General features: G+C 34.6%; 1 pseudogene; it reads right to left on the bottom strand.

The window, feature by feature from the left end:
* Positions 1-22,412, bottom strand: part of LOC102827581 — a 103,083-nt pseudogene extending 80,671 nt beyond the window's left edge.
* Positions 22,413-24,208: the final 1,796 nt, after the last annotated feature.

Here is a 24,208-nt window from a genome sequence, read left to right as displayed (position 1 = left end):
TCTTCCAAAACAGATCTATTGGTTCTTTTGACAGTCCACGGCACTTTTAGTATTCTCCTCCAACACCACAACTTAAAGGCATCAATTCTTCTACGATCTTCTCAAGGATAGCATATCAAATAAAGGTATTATTGGGTCATATGATATTTTTATTTACAATGCTTTGAGAAAGCACCATCACATTTTTCACAGTTGCTGCATTACTTTATAGTTATACGAACATTGTATCAAGGATCCTGTCTTTCCACATCTTTGCCAGCATTTGCTTTTTATGTTTTTGAACTATGTTATTAGTGTGGGTCTGACAGAAATATCTCATTTTGCATTGATTTTAATCACTCTAATGATTAATGATTGTAAGCATTTATTCATGTGTGTATTGGTCATTTGAATATGTTCTTTGTTGAGGTGTCTGTTCATGTCCATTACCCATTTTCAAATGGAATTATTTGTCTTTTCCCTGTTTAGCTGTTAACTTTCTCTATAAATTTTAGAGACTAGTACTTTGATATGCCATTGCCAACTTTTTTTTTTTTTTTTTTCCATCTGTGGGTTCACTTTGTACTCGTTTAACAGAAATTTTTGATGCACAAAAGTGTTTACTTTTTGGAGATCCCATTCATCTAGTTTATTTTTTGTTGTTTGAGTGTTTTCAGTTATGTTTTATAATGTATTTATGACATGTATCTGGACCACTAATGTTGTCCTTAGTTTTTCATTGATGAGAGTTTTGGATTTTGCATCCAAGTATTGGCTTCATTTTGAATTTGTTTTTGTATATGGTATGATATTTGAGTCCTGTTTTATTCTTCCTCAAACTGATACCATATTAGGTGAGTGCCAATTGTTAAAGAAATATTTATTCTTCTTTTAATGGGTTTCAGGCTTGTTCATTGTTTATAGGTGAATGGATTTACTTCTCGGTTCTCAATTCTGTTCCACTAGTCCAAATGTCTGTCATTGTACCATTAATTACTGTGGTTGTGTAGTACCTTTAGAAATGAGGAAGTTAGAGACTTTCTGCTTTGTTCTTCTCCTTTAGTAAACCTTTGCTTATTTAGCATTTCTTTCATTTCATATAAAGTTGATTAGCTTATCCTCCTCTTTAAAAAAATTGGATTTGTGTAGCATTGTAGCCATTGAATGATTTAGATACTAGTGACACTTTCACAACATTAAGTATTGCTATCCACGAGCAGGGAATAGTTTTCCATATATGTATGTCTTTCTCTATTTTTGTAATAGTAGTAGTGTTTATGTAGTTTGCTTAGGTATTTTGTTTCTCTTATTAGATTTATTTGTAAATATTTCATCTTTTGGGTAGCTATTGCAAATGGTATTGTTTTCTTGATTTCCCTTTTAGCCTATGTAAACAAAAAAGTATATGTGTGTGTGTGTGTGTGTGTATTTATATATATATTGTACCCTTCTACTTTACTGAATTTTTCAATTAGTTCCAATAATTTTCTTGCCAGTCTTTGTGATTTTCTATGTATTGGGTCATATCACTTGAAAATAGAGAGAATTTTACTTTTCCTCTGCCAATTTGGTGGTGGTTATGTGCCATGGAGTCGGTTCCACCTCAAAGAGACCCTATACAGGGTTTCCCAGGCTGTTAATCTTTACAGGAACAGAACGTCTTTCTCTTGTGGATCAGGTGGTAGTTTCAAACTGCTGATCCTGAGGTTAGCAGCCCGATTTGTAACCACTAATTTGGATGTCTTTAGTTTCCCATTCTTGCCTTATTGCTCTCACTAAGATATCCTGGACAATGCTGAAGAGGTGAGTGATGAAGATTATCCTTATCTGCTTCCTGTTCAAAAGTGGAGTGTTTTAAGTGTCTCTTCTTTGAAAGTAATGTTGACTATGGGTTTTATACATATATCTTTAATCGTGTTGAGGAATTTCCTTTCTATTTCTATTGCTTAGTGCTTGTAATCAGGAAAGGGTGTTGGATTCTGTAAATTGTTTTTGTGTGTGTGTTAATGAATATGACTATATGTTCTTTCCTTTTGTTTTTTATATGTTGGATATTGCTGATTGCTTTCCAAATGTAGAACCATTTTTGAATACCTTGCATGAAATGCACTTTTCCATAATGTGTTATTATTTGATACGTTATTAGAGTTTATTGGCTAGGATTTTCTTGAGAAGGCACTGTGGGCTAATGCAAAATCAATTTGAACTAAACTACAAAATCAGTTTGCACTCCAAGGTTGGAGATTCAAGGACATCATCCACTCCTTGGAAACCCTACATAGTGTTGGTATGTGTCAGAATAGAGTCAACAGCACTTAACAACAATAACATGATAATGAAGAGTATTTACGCATGATATTTTTTTTAGTGATGTCTTTGCTTGGTTTGCTAGGGTTATGCATGCTTCATAAATTGAATTTGGAGGTTTTCCATCTTTTCTTACACTTTAAAATCATTTGAGTAGAATTGGTGTCACTTCTTTGAATGTTTGGCAGAATTTATTGCAGAAGCCATCTGAGCCAAGACTTTTTTCATTGGGAGCTTTCAAATGCCCTGACCATTTTCTTGTTTTATTTTTTATTTTATTTTATTTTTCTGTTTAGTGCTCTCAAGTCAGTTGCTACTCATAGTGACACTATTTCGGGTTTCTGAGAAGTGACTGGTGGATTTGAACTAATGACCTAGCACTTATCCTACAGTACCACGTTTTGTTATGGGTCTGTTCAAAGTATCTACTTTATTCCATGTTAGTTTAAGTAGGCATTATGTTTCCAGAAATGTATCCCTTTCTTTTATGTTTTAATATTTGTTGGAACATATTTCTTCTAACTTGTTATTGTTGTTAGGTGCCATTGAGTCAGCACCAACTCATAGCGATCCTATGTACAACAGAAGGAAAACCTGCCCAGTACTGTGCCAACCTCACAATCATTGCTATGTTTGAGCCCATTGTAGCTTCTGCTGTGCCAATTTTTCTAGTAGAGGGTCTTCCTCTTTTCCTCCAACTCTCCACTTTACCAAATATAATATCTTTCTCCAGGGGCTAGTACCGCCTCAAAATATGTATGATGTATGAGAGAAGTCTGACCATCCTGAATTCCAAGTAGCACTCTTGCTGTACTTCTTCTAACACAGATTGGTTTGTGTTTTTTTTGGAAGTCCATGGTATATTCAAAGGAGCTCTGGTAGCGTAGTGGTTCCGAATTAGGCTGTAAACCACAAAGTCAGCAGTTCGAAACTACTAGCTGCTCCATGGGAGAAAGATGAGGCTTTCTGGAGAAAGATGAGGCTTTCTGCTCCCATAAAGATTTATAGCCTCGGAAACCCTGTACAGGGTCACTATGTGTTGGAACCGACTCAATGGCACTTAACAACAATAATGGTACATTCAATATTCTCTTCCAACACTGTAACTCAAATGCATCAGTTCTTCTATAGGGTTCCTTATTCACTGTCCAAGTTTCACATGTATAAGAGGTTTATGAAAATACCTATCAGACACTCCTTAGTCCTCTTAAACACTTTAAAGAGATCTTGTACAGCATATTTGCCTAATGCAATATGTCATTCCATTTATTGACTGCTGCTTTGATGAGTGTTGGTGGTTGAACTGAACCAAACAAAGTCTTTAACAATTTCAATCTTTTCTCCATTTATATGAATATTCATTATTGGTCCAGTGGCAAGGAATTTTGTCTTCTTTATATTGATGTGCAAACCATACCAAAGACTGTGGTTTTTGAGCTTCATCAGTAAGTATTTTAAGTCATCTTCACTTTCAGCAAGTAAGGTTGTATCATCGTATATTGCAGATTGTTCATTAGTTTTCTTCCACTCCTAATGCCACATTTTTCTTCATATAATCCAGCTTCTTGGATTATCTGCTCAGTATACAAACTGAATCAGTATGGTGAAGTAATATAACCATGGAACACACCTTTGCTAATTTTAAACCATTGAGTCTTCCCTTTTTCTGTTCACAATTAAGTGTTATGTAGTACTCATTTTCCACAGTGTTGCCCATAGTTTGTCATGATTCACACAACCAAAAGCCTTTGCATGGTCAGTAAAGCCTCAGTAAACATTTTTCTGGTATTCTCTGCTTTCAACCAATATCCATCTGACCTTAACAATGACATTCCTCATTCCATGTCCTCATTTGAATCTGGTATGAATCTCTCCTAGTTCTTTGTCATTATATGTCATTATATGCCATTTTTGGATAATCATTAATATAGTTGGGCTAATGCCCTGGACTGCAAAGTTGGTTTGCATTACAAGGTCAGTGGTTCAAGCTCACCAGGATTGTTATGGTCAGAACCATCTCAATGGCACTTTACAACAGCAACAACAACTACATTAATATAGTATTCTCTTATTATTCCTTTTATTTATGTTCATTCTGTTGTTACATTACTCATTTTGTTTATTTTTCACGTTATTTGCATCTTTTTCTTCTTTTCCTTTGTTATTTTTGCTAGTGAATTATTGACATTAATTATTTTGAAGTAACAAATTTTGCTTTATTGATTTCATTACTTTTCTGTGTTTTGTCATTTATTTCTGCTCTAATTTTTTTATTTTTTATTCTTCTGTTGATTATAGGTTTAATTTGATGTTCTTTTTCTAACTATTATTGGGTTAAGGTATTTATTTCAATTTAGTTTTCTTTTTTTTTTTTTTAGTTTTTAATTTTGTATTGTAATGTACTGTAATTTGTATTGTGTGATGGTTTACAGAGCAGACCACCAGTTTTACATTCAGAAAATCTTACACTGTGCTTTATTATAATGGTAGCAATCCCTCCATATGCCATCAGTTAACAGTTTTTACCTCTATTCATTTTAACTGTTGATTTCTTATCTGTGTGTCCTGTTACCTTCATCTTTGCTAACTTCTTCTTGTACATTGCCTGCCATGCCACCCATGTTAACATGTGGCTACCCTCTAGCTATGAATAATTTCCCCTCCCTTTTGACCTCCATAACCATCATAGATTGTTTCTTTTATTAATTTTAAAACTTATTAAAATTTAAAAAATTATTAAAACTTTTCTTAATTTTTCACATCAGTTTCAACAATATTTGTCCTTTTGTGATTGACTAATTTCACTCAGCATAATGTCCACCATGGTTATCTATGATGTGAGGTGTTTCACAGATTCATAGGTATTCCTCAACATTGCATAACATTTCATTGTGTGTATGTGCTAGAACCAAGTGACAGCCAGGTCCAACTTGCTCTGTCTTCACAAGAAGGAAAAAAAATCAAACTCAAAATCAGCCCCAGGTTAATTTCTATGAAACTGAGGTCAGACATGCTTCCACCCAACAGCCTTCTTTACTCTATTCTGACACCAACCATCCCTCCCACAAATAAAAATGAAAACACAACATACCAAAATCTTTGGGAAACAGTGAAAGCGGTGCTGAGAGGACAATTTATTGCAATAAATACACACATCCAAAAAGAAGAAAGAACCAATATTAATACATTAACAGCATCTACAAAAACTAGAAACAGACCAACAGAGGGAACCTAGAGCCATCAAATGAAAAGTAATAATAAAGACTAGAGCAGAAATAAATGAGATAGAAACCAGAAAAAACTATAGAAAGAATAAACAGGACAAGAAGCTTGTCCTAACAAAAGAAAAGATGGAGAAGACACAAATAACACGCATTAGAAACCACATGGGAGATGTCACAATGGAACCAAATGAATAAGGGCAGAATACTATGAAAAGTTGTACTCCAGCAAATTTGAACACTTAGAAGAGATTGATACATGTTTAGAAAAACGCGACCTACCTAAACTCACACAGAGTGAAGTATAAAACTGAACAGACTCATAACAAAAGAAAAAATTGATCCAGTAATCAAAAAACTTCCAATCAAAAGAAGACCAAGCCCAGATGGCTTTTCTGGTGAGTTCTACCAAACATTCAGGGAAGAGCTGTCACCAATTCTACTAAAGTTATTCTAGAATATAGAGGAGGATGTAAAACTTACTGATACATTTTATGAAGCAAGCATAACCATCATACCAAAGCCAGGGAAGGATGTCACAAAGAAATTAAATTATACATCAATATCTCTCATGAACACAGATGAAGAAATTCTCAAAAAAATCTTAGCCAACAGAATCCAGCAGCACATCAGAAAGATAATACATCTTGATCAAGTGGGATTCATATCAGGGAGGCAAGGATGGTTCAACATTAGAAATACAATCAATGTAACCTACCATATAAATAAGAAAAATGAAAAGAACCACCTGTTTATATCAATTGATGCAGTAAAGGCATTTGACAAAATCCAACATCCATTCCTGATAAAAACACTCAACAAAGTAGGAATTGAAGGGAAATTCCTCAACATAATAAACAGCATATATACAAAACCAACAGCCTAAATTACTCTCAATGGAGAGAAATTGAAAGCCTTCCCTCTGCGAATAGGAACCAGAAGTGGATGTCCTTTGTTACCATTCCTATTCAATATTGTGCTAGAAGTCTTAGCAAGAGATATACGGCAAGACAGGGAAATTAAATGCATCCAAATTGACAAAGAGGAAGTAAAACTTTCTCGGTTTGCAGACAATATGATCCTATATGTAGAAAACCCTAAAGACTCAGTAACAAAGCTACTAGACATCATTGGAAGACTCAGCAAAGTGGCAGGATATAAAATCAACATACAAAAATCGGTTGAATTCCTCTATACCAAAAATGAGAGCACTGGAAAGGACATTAGGAAATCAATATAATTTACAATAGCCAACCACAGGATGAAATATCTAGTAATAAATGTAACCAGAGCAACAAAGGACCTATACAGACAAAATACAAAACACTACTACAAGAAACCAAAAAAGACCTACAAAAATGGTAGAATGTACTATGGTCCTGGATAGGAAGACTCAACATTGTGAAGATGTCACTAGCGCCCAAAGCAATTTATACATATAACGCAATCCCAATCTAGATTCCAATGATATACTTCAAAGAGATGAAATAAACAGCTACAAACTTTATAGGGAAAGGAAAGAGATCCAGGATAAGCAAAGCACTATTTAAGAAAAAAAAATAAGGTTGGAAACCTCTCACTCCCCAACTTCAAAACTTATTACATGGCTACAGTGGTCAAAACAGCCTGGTACTAGTACAATGAAAGATACACTGATCAATGGAACAGAATAGAGAATCCAGAAATTAACCCATCCACATACAACAAACTGATTTTCGACAAAGTACCTAAATATAGTGCATGGAGAGGAGATAGTCCTTTTAACAGATGGTGCTGGCAGAACTGGAAAACTATATGCAAAAAACTGAAACAAGACCTTTACCTCAAGCTTTACACAAAACCCAACTCAGCATAGATTAAAGACCTAAATGTGAATCCCAGAATTATGAAGGCCATCAAAGAAAAAAATAGGCACAAATGTGAGGGCTTTAATTCAGGGCACACACAGACTACCAAACATATTGAAAACTACACAAACAAAAACAGACAAAATAGATGATTGGGACATACTAAAAGTTAAGAATCACTAACCATTGTTGTTGTTGTGAAGTGCCATTGAGTCAAATCCAACCCATACTGACCCTGTAGGGGTTTTCTGAGGAGCAGCTGGTGAGCTTGAACCACCAATCTTGCAGCCCAAACGCTTTACAGTCTGGAACATTAACTGACAGTGCCACACCAGGACTCCATTAGAGAGATGCAAATTAAAACAACAATGAAATGTCACCTCTCACCAGCAATAACAGCAAAGAATAAAAAAGTGGAGGACAATAAATGCTGGTGTGGATGTGGAGCGACTAGGATGTTCCTGCATTGCTGGTGGGATTGCAAAATGCTATACCCACACTGGAAAGCAATATGGCAGGCCTTTCCTCAGAAGGTTGGAAGTAGAGATATCTTATGATCCAGCAATTCCTTTACTTGGTATTTATCCACAAGAAATACGAACCATAACATGAGTAAATACAGGCACACCAATGTTCATAACAGCACTATTTACAATAGCAAAAAGATGGAGACAGCCTAAGTGGCCATCAACTGAAGAATGGATAAACAAACTGTGGTACATAGGTACAATGGAATATTATGCTACCTTGAAGAACAACAAGGAAGCTGTAATCTATCACATAACATGGATGACCTTTGACATTACATTGAGTGAAATTGTTAATTGTTGTTGTTGTTAAGTGCTGTCGAGTCGGTTCCAACCCATAGCAACCCTGTACAGGGTTTCTGAGGCTGTAACTCTTCATGGGAGCAGAAATCCTCATCTTTCTCCCACAGAGTGGCTGGTAGTTTCGAACTGCTGGCCTTAAAGTTTGCAGCCCGATTCGTAACCACTACACTACTAGTCAGCCACAAAAGGAGAAATACTGCAAAGAACCACTACTATAAAATACTAAGAAAAAGAACACGTACTAAAGGGGGGTGGTATTCTTTGCTGGTTACCAGGATGTGGGGGGTGGGGGTAGGGGAGGGAAGGTGGAGCACAGGGTGGGGTGCAACGTACAACAATGGGGAGGGGAATGGAAGAACAGGTTATTGCAGACCATTGTTGTGAGGTGCCATTGAGTTGATTTTGATTTATAATGGTCTATGTGTTAATATTTTCTCCAGTATCCTCTAAATACGTGGCATATACTTTATAATTTGCTTGCTTTTAAAATTTAGTCAGAATATTCTAGCATGGTCAAAAGGATATCAATTTATCTTGTATTATTTTACCAGCAACAAATATCTTCATACCATTTTCTTTTTGCAAAGAGTTTTGTAAAGATTTTCCCAGGATTTTAATTTATAACTGAATTTTCTTAATTGACTCAAAATCCTAGTTAATTTAATAACAAATTACATTTCCCATACCTAATATCTAAACTTTAAAGTAATATTTTTGTGTGTTTTAAAGTCAATTTCCACCCACAGTGACCCTATATGACTTAGAACAACTCCATAGGGTTATCTAGGCCTAGCTGTTCTCTGACGTACATGGAACCTCCATGAATGGGATAGTCCTCTCTGAAGCCTCTTACTAGGGTGTAATTATTTTTTCTGGCAGAAACTTTCTCTATATCCATGTGTATATGTGAGTTAATAAATTACTTTATAACTGTGCTTCATATAATTTCCAATAATTGATTTTAAGAAGTAGAAACCTGGTCTTTCTTCTGAGTTGTCACTAGGTACACTTTAACCACAGCTGAGTATGTTAACCCTTTTCATCTCCCAGGGACTCCATCCTATATTTATTTGAGGTGAATTTAAGGCTTATTGTACATTAGTCACTACATACTTTGTGGCATGCTGTTTTCAGCTCCTCTATTTAACCCAATAAGGAGCTCTGGTAGCGTAGTGGTTTAGAATCAGGCTGCTAATCTCAAGGTCAGCAGTTTGAAACTACCAGCTGTTCCATGGGAGAAAGATAAGGTTTTCTGCTCCTGTAAAGATTTACAGCCTTGGAAACCCTGTACAGGGTCGCTATGAGTCAGAACTGACTCCACAGCACATAACAGCAACATTTAACACAATATTAAAAACATTATGTCTGACCAATAATCATCTTTTAAAACTATAAATAGATCAACATTGTTGTTTTGTTAAGTGCCATTGAGTCAGTTCTGATTCATAGTGACTGTGTATTAACTTTCTAAGGAGAAGCTGATGAGTTTGTGGTTCAAATTGACCTTATCCAGTGCTTATCCTACAGTTCCACACCAGATAAATGTTCTCTGGAAATTCAACAATCTGGGGAATTTTTAGAATAATCCATTAGATATCTGGCCTGTAAATATTCATTTAAATATTCATGTAAATATTCAGTTGTATAAATTCAATAAAGAAATATAAGTTTATTAGCAAAAAAGAAAAAAAAAATTGACTATGTAAGCCTCTCACCTTCAAGATACTGAAGATAATGCATTTCTTTTCTTTTTTGTTCTCCCAGAGTGGTTCCACTAACACCCACCAAATTCTGTCTATTTATTATAACCTTAACCTATATATTCTCTGATGTGAACTAAGAATTAGAGTGACCATCTTGTATTGGGCTCAAAAATACTTGCAAGTCAATTTAGGACTGACTTTGAGTGAAAAAGGAATCTATTTATAGATGTGTTACATACTGGAGTCTGGTGACTGCTAAGACATAAGAAGTAAGTGACAATCTTTCCTATATATTGTTAAAGGCATATAAAGGTCATCCTCTGGTGATGATAATTTCTTAGAATAAATTAAACATCTGAGACTCATATTCATACATTTGGGAGTCATATATTTAAATTCTATCTGTTCTAGTATCAATTTCATGAGCTGAGAGCTTTATGGTATTCAAAGTAGTGAGTTTCTGAATTCATTATGATTTGCATTCTGTGTTTTATATAAAAAAGAACACAGCTTTATTTGCATTTATATAATATTTTTAACAATAAACAATTTCTTTTAAAATTGTGTTACCTTTGCTATCTTTTCTATAAAAGATTGCATCAAATGCTAAAAAATAGAAATTTTATTTAAACTTTTTCTAATATTCTTTATATTTTTAACTTTAAATTTGCTGCTTTATCTCTGATACATTCTAGAATGTTATTATCAATTTTTTCATCCTTTATTATAAATAAAATATGAGTTAAGATAAAATTACAAATAAATGTAAAGAGAAACTTAATACAGGATTTCCAAATCAGCAACCAACAGAGACCATCTCACTACTTATGAAGAAACTGTCTGCTTTAGAAGAACATTTTAAAAGATCATGAAGTAATATAACTTTAGTAACAAATTTGAAAATTGTACAGAAATTATTTCCTTAGTTTTTCTATCCACAAAATGGGACAATCTAATTAAAGTCTCTAAATTCAGAATTTATAAGAACAGCAAATTAAAACCCATTTTATCACATCATTTAAACAAAGGAGTCAATTAAGTGGAACATTAAAAACTGATGAATCAAAGAGTGGCATAAAATAGTAATTACAAAATAATGAGTTCATGAAGTAAAATGACAATGGAGAAATCTTCAAATGACAGTTACCCAATCAGTCTGTTAATGAGAAGTGACAATGAAGAATAGAAATGCCAAACACAAAAGTAATTATGACTGAAACTGTATTAGAAAGATTGATTGGCACAGATGAAAATGCCTCAAGATCTTTGGTGATTTTTCTAGTGTTGATTTAATATAGTTAGAAAAGAAAAAAAAAAATCATCAAATTTTAGCGACTCTACAGATAATCTCTATCAGCTCTTTGGAAACCCTATATGTATACAGGGTCTCTATGAGTCAGAATAAACTCAACAGCACTTAACAACAACAGTATATATGTATCATATATATATATATAAGCAGTCCAGTGCTTATCCTATATTGTTATAAATATATATATATATATATGCCTTGATAATATATATGTATATATGTCATCATTTCAAATTTAGGTATCTTTTGTTAGAAATAAAATCATGTTTTAGGTTTGTAGATAAGTGCATATACACAATGCATTAGGAAGTCAACTTCTTCATAGCTCAGAACAAAGGAGAGAATTGTGATTTTGGATTGAGGTCAGTATAATAAGAATAAACTCTCTCTTTCCAGAGCATCACTATTTAATTGAGACAGATTTCTAAAAAATCTCTTGGGTAAATCACTTCCTGAATTATCTCCTACTCTAAGACTATTTTTTAAGAGTGTTTTGTGAGAACAAAAACATCTAAAGACATGAAGTGGACTAGACATTTTATTAACTTTAGGTAATGGACTTGATATCTTGCTGTTTTCATTCTGAGTGATTAGTACACATTAGTCTTTCCTTTTAAGTTCCAGGTGTTATGAGTGGGCAGTATGGTGGTGGTGGCTGTGTGCCATGGAGTTGTTTCCGACTCAGCAACCCTGTATAGGTTTTCCGAGGCTGTCAATCTTTACAGGAGCAGAAAGCCTCATCTTTTTCCCATGGAATAGCTGGTAGTTTTGAACGGCTGACCTTAAGGTTAGCAGACTGATTTGTAACCACTATGCTACCAGAGCTCCTTGATCTTCTTTATAGGCATTTATATATTATCTTACCACAGACAGCTTTGTACTTGAAGATAGATCTTGAAATGTTCGATTTAATGATGGATGTGACAGCATTCCTCTTCAATCTGTCATTCCCAGTATAGCAAACCATCAGATTGTCAGATTCAAAATGGCTAATAGGAGTCCATATTAGTTCACTAATGCATAGACTATCAATCTTTATAAGAAAATTCCAGACAATCATTTTTGGAAATTTCTAGTTTTCCTAGATTCATATTTCATACATACCATGTTCCAACTCTTAATTGACTTTTACAACTGTTTCTATTCAGATTAAATTTTGCTTCATCAGAAAATTAAGGCCTGGAAAGCTTATTCCATTCACATCATGATGCCAACTCTGCTTGAATAAGGAATTCTTCCCCAGTTGAACTTTGACTGCCTTCAAGCATGATTGACTCCTCTTCCTGCACAATATCTTACAATTGTTACTGCTGTTAAGTGCCGTCAGATTGCTTCCAACTCATAGCAACTCTGTATAGGGTCTGCCAGAAGTGTCTAGTTACTTTGAACTGCCTCCTTGTGGTTAGCAGTCCAGTGCTTATCATATATTATTACAATATTCAATATTCTAAGTTGCCTGACAGTGTTCCACTGCTATTCATAAGGTTTTGGTGGCTAAAGGTTCAGAAGTAATCCACTTCTCTTTCTTCCTAATCTGTTTTAGTCTGGTAGCTAAACTGAAACCTGTCCACCATGGGTGACCCTCCTGGTATTTAAAATACCAGTGACATAGCTTCCAGCATCACAGCAACACACAGCCACCACAGTACAACCAACTGACAAATGAGTTATTGAAAATTCTTGTAATTGCAAGAAATTGTCTTTTACTTTGAAAATATAGAGAAACTATTTCTAGAGGATATCAGTCACCTAGATATTTATACTTCAAGTCTTTTACCTTGTCATTTCTTAAATTTTCTTTAGCACTTCTAAGCTGGAGAGCAAGTTTCAGAGTCTCTTGTGATATCAACTTTGGTCTTTTCCTTTTTTATGTCTTCTTAAGGATCTTTTGTTCCCCTCCTGTATATTCTTGATGTCATCACACAACTCTTCTGGTCTTCGGTAATTTGTGTGCAATGCCTCAAATCTATACTTGAGACGATCTCTAAATTCAGATGGGATATGTTCAAGGTCATATTTTGGTTCTAATAGAATTGTTTTAATTTAATTTTAATTTTATTCAGCTTCAACTCCTTCAACTCTGGGGAGTTCTGGTTTTTTTTTTTTTTTTTTTTTTCTTTCAGTTTCCTAGATGTCTAGTCAACTCTTGGGCTTTAGACATATGTAATTGCCAAGACACTGAAAAAAGAAAACAGCAAGCAATCTTAGAGACATTAATTTATTATAGAAAAGAAGATAAAAGGGACAGTTTACCAACAGGGAAGCTTGCTAACCAGGATGAGGACAGCTCTTTCCAGTGGCAAGACAATGAAGATTTTCTACACTGAAGATGTGGAATAGAGTTTTTTTATATTGTAGTGTATCCAAACTTCACACACATCAACCAGTTAAGGTTGTTACTTGGAACATGGAAAGACAGGAAACCCAGAAGTTGAAAACTGTCTGCACCTTCCTAGAGAACAAAGACTTTTGATATGTATAGCTGGAGGAATGGGCTGTCTTCCTGGCATATGTATAATTGAAGTATGAGCTAGTGGGAGCAGGCAAAAGGTATAGGAGATATGGTTTGTGTTGACATTAGGGTGGCCACGTTGGAGATTTGTGCACTATCCCTATGAGTATTTATTTATATTAAATTTGTTTACATTTATTACATGTAAACCATAAAATGTTTTATATGATATGTATCATATTATTTCATTTTCACAGCTCTATAAGTTTGATAATATTTTACAAATAAAGAATTGAAGGTTTAGAGGGGTCAAATGAGAACCTTAAAATTATATATATTTTAAAGCATCAAAGACAAAAGCCAAAACTATTTTATCTCCTGCAGAAAAATAAAATCTCAATTATTGTACAATTCCTTCTCTTTTTAGAGTCTGTTAAGTCATTTCTATATTATTTTATTTTTATAATGACTGGCAATTCTTCACTCACATATATGTAACAATCATAAAGCTCATAAAACATTAAGGATGGAAGATATGAAGGTATTAGAGAGCTCTCTCTCATACTTACAAATTAAGTATTAAAGCAATAATGGTATTAGAAAAAAATATTTATGTTTGGCACTGCTATTAGAGATATGCAGATATTTTAAATATTTTTTCCTATTTAAAGTGTGGTTTTCCCTGTATACTTCCATTAGTTGAATTTCTGAGTTATTAATCCTAGTAAAGGAGCTTTGGTAGCGTAGTGGTTACAAATCGGGCTGCGAACCTTAAGGTCAGCGGTTCGAAACTACCAGCCGCTCCGAGGGAGAAAGATGAGGCTTTCTACTCCCATAAAGATTTACACCCTCGGAAATCCTGTACAGGGTCGCTATGGGTCGGAACCGACTCGATGGCATTTAACAACAACAACAACAATCCTAGTAATTCAAAGAGTAAAGAGGGGGAAAATAATATTTTGTTACTTCTATATGAATCCATATTTGTTGCTGTTGTTAAGTGCCATGGAGTTGATTCTGACTCAAAGTGACCCTGTTTATGTTTTCTGAGGCTTTAAATGTTTGTGGGAGCAGAAAGCCTCATGTTTCCCTCTTGGAGAAAATGTCCATATGGTAGGTTCAAACTGCTAACATTATGGTCTACAGTCCACTGATTATCCAGTGGAGTCCCAATGCTCCCCAAATTCATTCAGATGGTGGTGGTGGTGGTTGTGTGCCATTGAGTCATTCTGATGTATAATTACCCTACACAAAGTTACTGAGGCTGCAAATCTTTATGGGAGCAGAAAGCCTATCTTTTTCCTGTAGAGTCAATGATAGATCTAAACTGCTGATCTTGCTGTTAACAAACCAATTAGTTACATCCTATGATACCAAGGTTCCAAATTCATCCACATAAAAGGGGAAAAAATAATGTAAAACTGAATGATTTCACTATGTCAAGAAATGACTAAACCTCTCTAATGATAATATGTTGTTGTTGTTAAGTGCTGTCGAGTCGGTTCCGACCCATAGTGACCCTGTACAGGGTTTCCAAGGCTGTAAATCTTTACGGGAGCAGAAAACCTCATCTTTCTCCCGCAGAGTGGCTGGTAGTTTCGAACTGCTGACTTTAAGGTTTACAGCCTGATTCATAACCACTACGCGCTACCAGAGCTCCTGAATGATAATATAAATGTGTAGAAATAGAACAGAATAAATCTGTATTCCCAAAGTAACTGTCCCAGATCTATGAGCCCTTTCTACAAGTGCTTTGTTCAGCATTAATTATATGCTCTGTGCATCAATTTTAGCAAATACACCACAGGGATATAAGATGTTAATAAGGGAGGAAGTAATATGCAGGGGACAAAAGACATACATGGGCATTTTCTGCACATTTTTTTTTTGGGGGGGGAACCTAAACTTGTTATAATAAAGTCTAAACAAAGCAAAACAAAAATAAAACAACTAAATAAACAAAAACAACACTGCCATTGAGCCTGGACATAAAAGATGAATTATAGAGAGCAATAAAAAAGTATTTTTTAAAAAAATTGTTAATCAATGATAGTTGTGGTTATGTGCTGTGGCGTTGGTTCTGACTCACAGTGACCCCATATAGGGTTTCCAAGGCTGTGAATCTTTATGGGAGCAGAAAGACTCTTCTTTTTCCCATGGAACAGCTGGTAGTTTTGAACTGCTGACCTTGAGATTAGCAACCCCACTGGTAATCAGAGCTCCTTCTGTTAATCAATACTGGTTATTAATTACAATGGAACACTGAAAAATGAACACTTTTAATTAAATTTCATACATAGATTATATACAGAATTTGTACTCTAGGATTTACTCATCCTGATTTTTGTCCATAAGAGTTTGTGTTGGATTGATAGATATTATGGGAAGGAACAACTAGTACAAATACTTTGGAGAATCCCTGAATCTGAAGACTTTCTTTGAAACAGAAGCCTTTCCTGACTCTCAGGTGATGCAAATGACTTATGATCAAGCATCATGTGAAATTTCAAAAAGTCTTGTGCTTATTATGTATTTTTCGATGATAAATCAATCCCAGATTCCTTACACATCAACTAGAAACACCAGAACATATCTCTTCTTTTGGATCAACTTTTGTTATAATAATGCATTTCTAAACACTTATGCGTCCTTAGGGTGCATTAAAATAAATGAGGCAATTTCTATGTGAATTTTATTTACTTAGTTTGGCAAGGGATACAAACTGAAGTAATCTTTGCCTTTGTGAAATGACTCAATTGTTTTATTTTGAAACTATTGATTTTAAAAAAAAACCTTAGATCAATAAAACCCAATAAAGGATTCTGAAATCATATTAAATACTGTTTAGCTATTTAAATGAATTTGTGTGTTTTGATACAACTACTTATAAAATCAAAGTGTAACAATAAGATAAATTACAGGTTAAGATTCCCTGCCTGGAATTACTTTTAATTTTCAGTGTTTCCTTTATAACTGTTCCAAAGAACCTTATGCAAAAGCTGAAATAATTATACTTTAATTTACATAATCCCAAATAAAATACAATTTTGCCCACATTAGAAATGTGATTACTTTGTTTACATTAATTTAGTGACCCATTGAAAATATGCTTGCATGCTCAGCATTTAGGTTGCTTCTAAAGCGGAATCATTTGATTTAAAAATACTTACTTTTAACTTTTCAGTTACTTACTCATTAAAAAATTTAATTCTGGCTCATTGTCTTCCTCTCTCCCCAATTCCTACTACTGCTGTTATTAGGTGACTTTGAATCAGTTCTGACTCATAACAACCTATACACAAGAAAATGAAACACTGTCCATTTCCTAATAGTCATTGCTTCACTTGAGCACATTATTGCTGCCACTGTGCCAATCCATCACATTGGTGTCTTCTTTTTCACTGACCCTACACTTTACCAAGCATGATGTCTTTGTACAGCGACTAGTCCTTCTTGATAATATGTCTGAAGTATTCAAGACATTTTGGTTGTACTTCTTCCAGTATAGAATTGTTTGTTCTTCTGGCAGTCCATGGTATTTTTTATATTCTTCTACAACACCATAATTCAAATGTATGACTTCTTCTATGGTCTGCCTTATTCACTGTCCAAATTTCACATTCATCTGAGGGTATTTAAAATACTCTAGTTTGGGTCAGTTACACCTTAACCTGCAGATGACATCTTTGCTCTTGAACACTTTAAAATTATCTTGAGCAACAGCTTTGCTCAAAGTCATACGACTTTGATTTCTTGACTACTGTTTCTATGAGTACTGATAGTGGTTCCAAGGAAAATGAAGTCTTTAAGAACTTCAATTTTTCCTCCATTTATATTGTTGTTATTTATTGGCTGAGTTGTAAGGACTTTTGTTTTCTTTACATTGAGGTGGAACACATCTAAAGGCTGTGGTCTTTGATCTACATTAGTAAGTATTTTAAGACCTCTTCACTTTCAGCAAGCAAGGTTGTAGCACTTGCATATCACAGGTTGTTAATGAGTCTTCCTCCAATTCTGATGCCAGATTCTTCATATAATTAAGCTTCATGGATTATATACTCAGCATACAGATTGAATAAGTATGGTGAAATAATACAACCCTGGCACACACATTTCCTAATTTTAAATCATCAGTGTTCTCTTGCTCTGTTTGAACAACTGCTTCTTTGTCTATGCACAGGTTCCTCATGAGTATAATTAAACGTTCAGAAATCCCCATTCTCCATAATGTTGTCCCTAGCTAGTAATGATCCACACAGTCAATAAGGCACAGGCAAACATCATTCTGGTATTCTCTGCTTTTGGCTAAGTTCCATCTGGAATGATATCTCAAATTTCACATCCTCTTTTGAATCCTGCTTAAACCTCTAGCAGTTCCCTGTCAAAGCACTGTCATAGCCATGTATTAAAATATTTTTAGCAACATTTTACTTGCATGTGATAGTAATGATATTTTTCAATGATTTCCCTATTCTATTGGGCCACCTCTCTTTGGAATGCACAAACATGGATTTCTTCCAATCAGCTTGCCAGGGATTTATCTTCTAAATTTCTTGGCATAGATGAGTGAGTGTCTTGTTGAAAGATTTCAATTTAATTTCATCAATACCTGGAGTCTTGTTCCTTGTCAATGTCTTCAATGCGCCTTGAATTTCTTCCTTCAGTACCATTAGCTCTTGGTCATATGATACTCTTAAAATGGTTCTACACTGATTTATTTTTGGTACAGTTACTTTGTGTGTTATTTCCATCTTCTTTTGATGCTTTCTGCATCAATCAATATTTTTCCCATATTATTATTTTTGTTAAGGGCTGTTGAGTCGGCTCCAACCCTCTGTAAGGTTTCTGAAGAACAGATGGTGAGTTTGAACTGTCAACTTTGAATTTCAAAGAAAAATTGAGGTTTAATGGTTATTCTACAGTACCACATATGGACTCCATTTTTTGCCAAAAGAAAACTTCAATATTGCAAATCAGCCTTGAATATTTTATTCAGATCTTTCAACTTGAGAAATGCTGAGCATTTCCTTCTCTTAGCACATTTCAGTATAATACTTGACATTGTCTTCTCAAACTGCCATTTGAAATTTTCTGTTCAGCTCTTTACCTCCTCATTTCTTCCATTTGTTTTAGTGTCTGTACACTGGAGAGTAAGTTTCAAAGTCTCTTCTTAAATCCATTTTGTTCTATTCATTATTTCTTGTTTTCTTAATGACTGTTTTCTTTCTGTATGATGTTCTTGATATCATTCCACAACCCTTCTGGTCTTTGTTCATTAGTGTCTAAAGCATTAAATCTGTCCTTGAGATTTTTCTTTAAATTGAGATTTTCTCTAATTTCATGTGAGGTATGTTCAAAGTCATATTTTGCATCTCTTGGACTAATTTTAATCTTCTTCTATTTCAGTCTGAACTTTCATATGAGCAATTGATGGTCTGTTCAATAGTCTTTCCTGGCCTTATTTTGGCTGCTGATATGAAACTCTCTGTTAACATAGTTGTTATGAATCGGGCTGTGAACCTCAGGGTCAGCAGTTTGAAACTACCAGCTGTTCTGCGGGAGAAAGAAGAGTCTTTCTGCACAACTTTCAAAATCCTGTACAGGGTGTCTATGAGTCAGAACCGACTCCATAGCACATAACAACAACAACTTCCCATGGATGTAGTCCATTTGGTTTCTGTTTATGCCATCAGGTGAGTTCCATGAATATAGTTGTCTTTTATGTTGTTTTATAAAAAGCATTTGCAATGAAAAAGTCAGTCATTTATCTTGCAAATTCTATCATGTGATCTCCAGTACCATTTCTATTACTAAGGCCATATTTTCCAACTATTGATCCTTCATCTTTGCTTCCAAAGTTGAATGCCAATCACCCATACTTATCAGTACATCTTGATTGAAAATTTGATCAATTTCAGATTTAGGAAGTTGGTAGAATTCTTCAGTTTCATCATTACTGTCTTCAGTGATTGGTGCATAAATTTGTATAATATTGGTATGAACTTGTCTGCCTTGTAGAGTTATAGCTATAATTCTATCACAGACAGTATTACACTTCAAGATAGATGTTGAAGTGTTCCCATTGTGGATGAATGTGACACCATTCCTCTTCAATGCAGTTCCTGGTGTAGTGAACTCATTTGATTGTCAGATTCAGAATGGTTAGTACCTGTTCATTTAAGCTCACTAGTATCTAGGCTATCAATCTTTATACATTCTATTTCATTTTTGACAACTTGTTATTTTCCTAGGTTCCTACTTTGTACATTCCATGCATGTTTTGATTATTAATGGGTGTTTGCAACTGTTTCTCCTCATCCTAAGTTGAGCCCTGTCAACAGATGTAGATGCCAAAAGCTTTTTTCCGTTTGTCTCATCATGTTTAAATCTACTTTGAGGTGGTAGCTTTTCGCAAGTCATATTTTGATTGCCTTCCAATCTGAGGGTCTCATCTTCTGGCACTATATCTGACAATAATATGGTGCCATTCATGATGTTTCAGTATTATTCAATATTCTGGTGCTGACAGTGTTCCACTGCTTTTCATAAGTTTTTCAGGGGCTACATATTCAGAATAGTCCACCTCTCCTTTTTCTTAGTCTGCCTTAATCCACTATTGTTGTCCCTGCTGTGATAGCTTCCAACAACACATAATCTAATTACTAATGAAGTGAATTCAACTTCCATAGAAATTTGCTATTTGTTACTCTGGATTCTCAGCCTGTTTCATCTCCAGTTATCCTACTTTCTCCTCCAACTCAGCTGTCTACTGCCATGACTAAACTGGAAATGTCATATTCAGATTGAGCAAGTTTGAAATGTGATTTCCAGATTTTGCTTGCCAATCAAAATCTCTAGCCTATATCTCACTTGATCAAGAAACCTATAGTCACAACCCAATTTTACTGGAACTTTCACACTAGTATTCTTAAAATCTATTTGTGATAATTCAGGTATTTTCTGATATCATTTCCTCCATTAACTAATTTAGATTCAATATATGACATTATGACCATTCCCTTCTAAATATCCTGGTCTACTAAACAAAGCTATCATTATTGCCATTGTCATTATTGATTACTTCTCACAAAATTCTTCTCTATCACCTAACTCAAAGACACTACCGGTTTGTGCACGTGTTTTTAAAAATTATCTTCTCAATTTTATTATAACTCTCTCATGTCAACAGAATAGAGTGATGTTTTGAAAACATAAATTGTACCGTTTGTCATTAATATCTAAAATGTATCAATATTTTCCTATTCTCTTTGAAATAAAATAGAAAGTCATGTTTTCAACTCCAACATCACCCATTGTTAACTACTCTCCAGCTAAACTAAACTTTTTTCCTGAATTATTTATAGTACATAAGGCAACCCACTTTTGGGGGCTATTCTTTTAAAGCTGCATTTATAATAATAAATATTCATTGCTTTTGCATATTCCAAGACTTTCAATAGACAATTATATCAGTAACCTTCCAACTAGAGACAGGCTGGGTTATGAAAAAAATAAATTCCTGTCCTTATCCTGGTGTGGCACTATGAATTAATGCGCTGACCTGCAAAGACAGCTTGAACCACAATGTCAGTGGTTCAAGCTCACCAGTCGCTCCTGAGTAACCTTATATGGGTCTCTATGTGTCAGAATGGATTCAATGGCACTTCACAACAGCAACAACATGCTTATAATATTTTTAATTTTTCCATGGGAGAAAGATGAGGCTTTCTACTCCCGTAAAGATTTACACCCTTGGAAACCCTATACAGGGTTGCTATGGGTGGGAACTGACTCAATGACACTTAACAACAACAACAACATCTAATATATAAATGAGTGTTATATTTTTCTGCCTTTTTAGATGTGGAAAATAATTATCATTATGCTATTAATAACATTTTTAAAAAGCAGAAACCAGAATTTTTCAGTCATTAAAATGATTAAATCCAGAATTATGTAAATACTATGTAAATGCTGTAAGTTGAATGACTATTATGTTAAGCAACTTATGAAATTAAAATAATTATTGTAATTATGTATCTGCAGTGTGATGGATCACTTGTATATAGTCTTTATTGCATGGGCTTGTAACTCCCACCAAAATTTTCAGTGGAAATATGTAAATAAGGTACATGGTATGCTTATGGGGTAGGAAAATGGAAATAAGGTATGTGGAAGCATAATGAGGGAATTAGTTTTACCATCTCACTACACTTAAAACAAACCATCCTATTGGTGGAAATAGATGAAGACTCAGAAAGAAGACTCAGTAGTTAAGTATGTTCTTTGGACTCAGGATTTCTGCCCTGAGAAACTCCTCAATCCAGTAGACTGAGAAGTGTGACACCAAAGATGGGGAGAAGCAGCAGTTGTGACATGTCAACAGCAGAGGCAGGAGATGGAGGAAAGTCAAGAGACAGGCACTAAATACAATGGTGGTGTACTTTTTAGTCCACAGAACAAAATAAACAGTGCCTTTGAGCAGTAGGCTTGATGGCAGAGTAAGGTACCTTCTGGCACTTGGTATAGTTGGGTGGAGCTTGGCAGAGTAGGGTATCTCTGGGCCATTATCAGCAGTGCAGAGGTCAAGGGGCTGCAGAGGCTTGGGGACTGGGGACCAGACAGATGTGTGCCTATGTGCACTGCTGAGAAGAGGCTGGAATACTACCTCCTGATTAATTTCTGATACTGAATTATAAGCTGTTACTTCCCTAATAAAAATCATAACTTTGAATATTGTCTGTGAATTCTGTGTGGCCATTGTGACAAATTACCAAACCCAGCAGAAAAGTAGAGAGCGCTGTGGGAGAGAAAATTTGTGTCAGAATTAGTCAAATGTTTGGAGGTTTAAGTCCTGTCTGGTCTTTGCTTTATAGAAAGCAACATCCAGCTTTTGATGCTGACTGTGGAACAGACCATCACTTCCTCATATTCAAGTCCAAGTGAAAGGTGAAGAAAATTAAAACAAGTCTCCAAAAGCCAAAATACGACCTTGAATAAATCCCACCTGAATTTAAAAACCAAACAATTTACTGTTATATCTATATTGTTGTTGTTGTTAAGTGTCATTGAGTCAGTTCTGACCTATAGCGACCCTATATAGGGTTTCCAAGGAGTGACTGGTGAGCTTGAACCACTGACCTTCAATTCTAATGGCTTTGCAGTCTGGCGCATTAACCCACAGCGCCACACCAGGACATGCAGTCTTATTATCCAATAAATCTATTAAAGATTTTGTAATGAGAAGAAATGGCTACATAAAGACTCTTCAAGAGTTAAATTCCAGCAACATAAAATGTGTAAAATTTATCAGAAGGTTCACTATGTAAGGAATTCTTAGGAATAAATCACAGACTGAAAAACTTCCAATCATATAAATGTAAAAAAATCAAATTAAGTTACTTATTTAGATTTTTTTCCACTAAGCTAAAATCCAAATTCCTTTTTGTCTACTATTTCTTACTCAGTCCAAATATTATGGGTAATATGCAGGAACTTAAAAAAAGTTCATAAAAAAAATGAGTTAAAAGATAATGAGATTTTTCCATGAGTGTTTTAAAGCTCATATAAATTAGACATTTCATCTGTTAAAGACTTCATTTCTCGGGAAAGGATGATTCAACCAGCTAAATGAGGTTTTATTATGGATAATAAAGTTTTAATTGTTATTCATTCTCTGGCCCTGTAAAATTGGTACAACCAAAACCTCCGGAACATTTTCATCTTGTGCCATCTGGATCTTCGGAGCACTAACTGATTCATCTCGGCAAGGTGGATCTACTTTTCTAGCTTGACACTCTTGTCATCATTCAGACTCAGTTTCTTCCAGAGAAAGGAATATCTTACAATTAGCCTAAAAATCTATGGGTAAAATACATAGCTTATAAATGGAACAATTCCAATCACTTTTTCTTCATATACTTTCCTAGCTTTGTCCCTAAATATCTGGTTGTTTGGAAGCTCCTGAACTTCTATTAAGAAGACCTGGTGGTGCAGTGGTTAAGCACTAGTCTGTCAATAGAAAGTTGATGGTTCTAATTCCCCAGATGCTTTGTAGTAGAAAAATGTGGCAGACTGCTTCTGTATAGATTGCAGCCTTGGAAAGCTTATGGAAGAGTCCTAATTTATCCTATAGGGTCTCTATAAGTAGGAATTGACTCAAAGCCAATGGGTGAGCTTCTATTGACTTAATTCTGTGCATAACTACATTCCTGCCCTGGAAGAAGATTTCTATTTATATATCTACCTATATATTAATTCATTTAATTATAAAATAATTAGGTAATATAGAGAAATGGTATAGAAAAGATAGTTTAAGGAATTTTCCTAATAGCATAAAAATTGTAATTGTATTATTCTAATATTAAAACATTACAGAGTACTGATATAGACTATTCTATAGATCCGCTCGAAAAGATAAAACCAAATAGTATCATAAAACATGCAAAGATTTAGAATTAGAAAACCAAAAAGGAAGAACACGGTCAGCATTTCTCTAGCTGGGGGAACTGAAGAAAAGTTGAAGCCTCGACTTTCGTTATTGAAAGATTCTCTGGG

The sequence above is a fragment of the Chrysochloris asiatica genome, unplaced genomic scaffold (genome assembly GCF_000296735.1).
Source record: "Chrysochloris asiatica unplaced genomic scaffold, ChrAsi1.0 scaffold00199, whole genome shotgun sequence".
NCBI lineage: Eukaryota > Metazoa > Chordata > Mammalia > Afrosoricida > Chrysochloridae > Chrysochloris > Chrysochloris asiatica.
The sequence above is the reverse complement of the archived record's forward strand: the minus strand, read 5'-3'. Positions and strand labels throughout refer to the sequence as shown.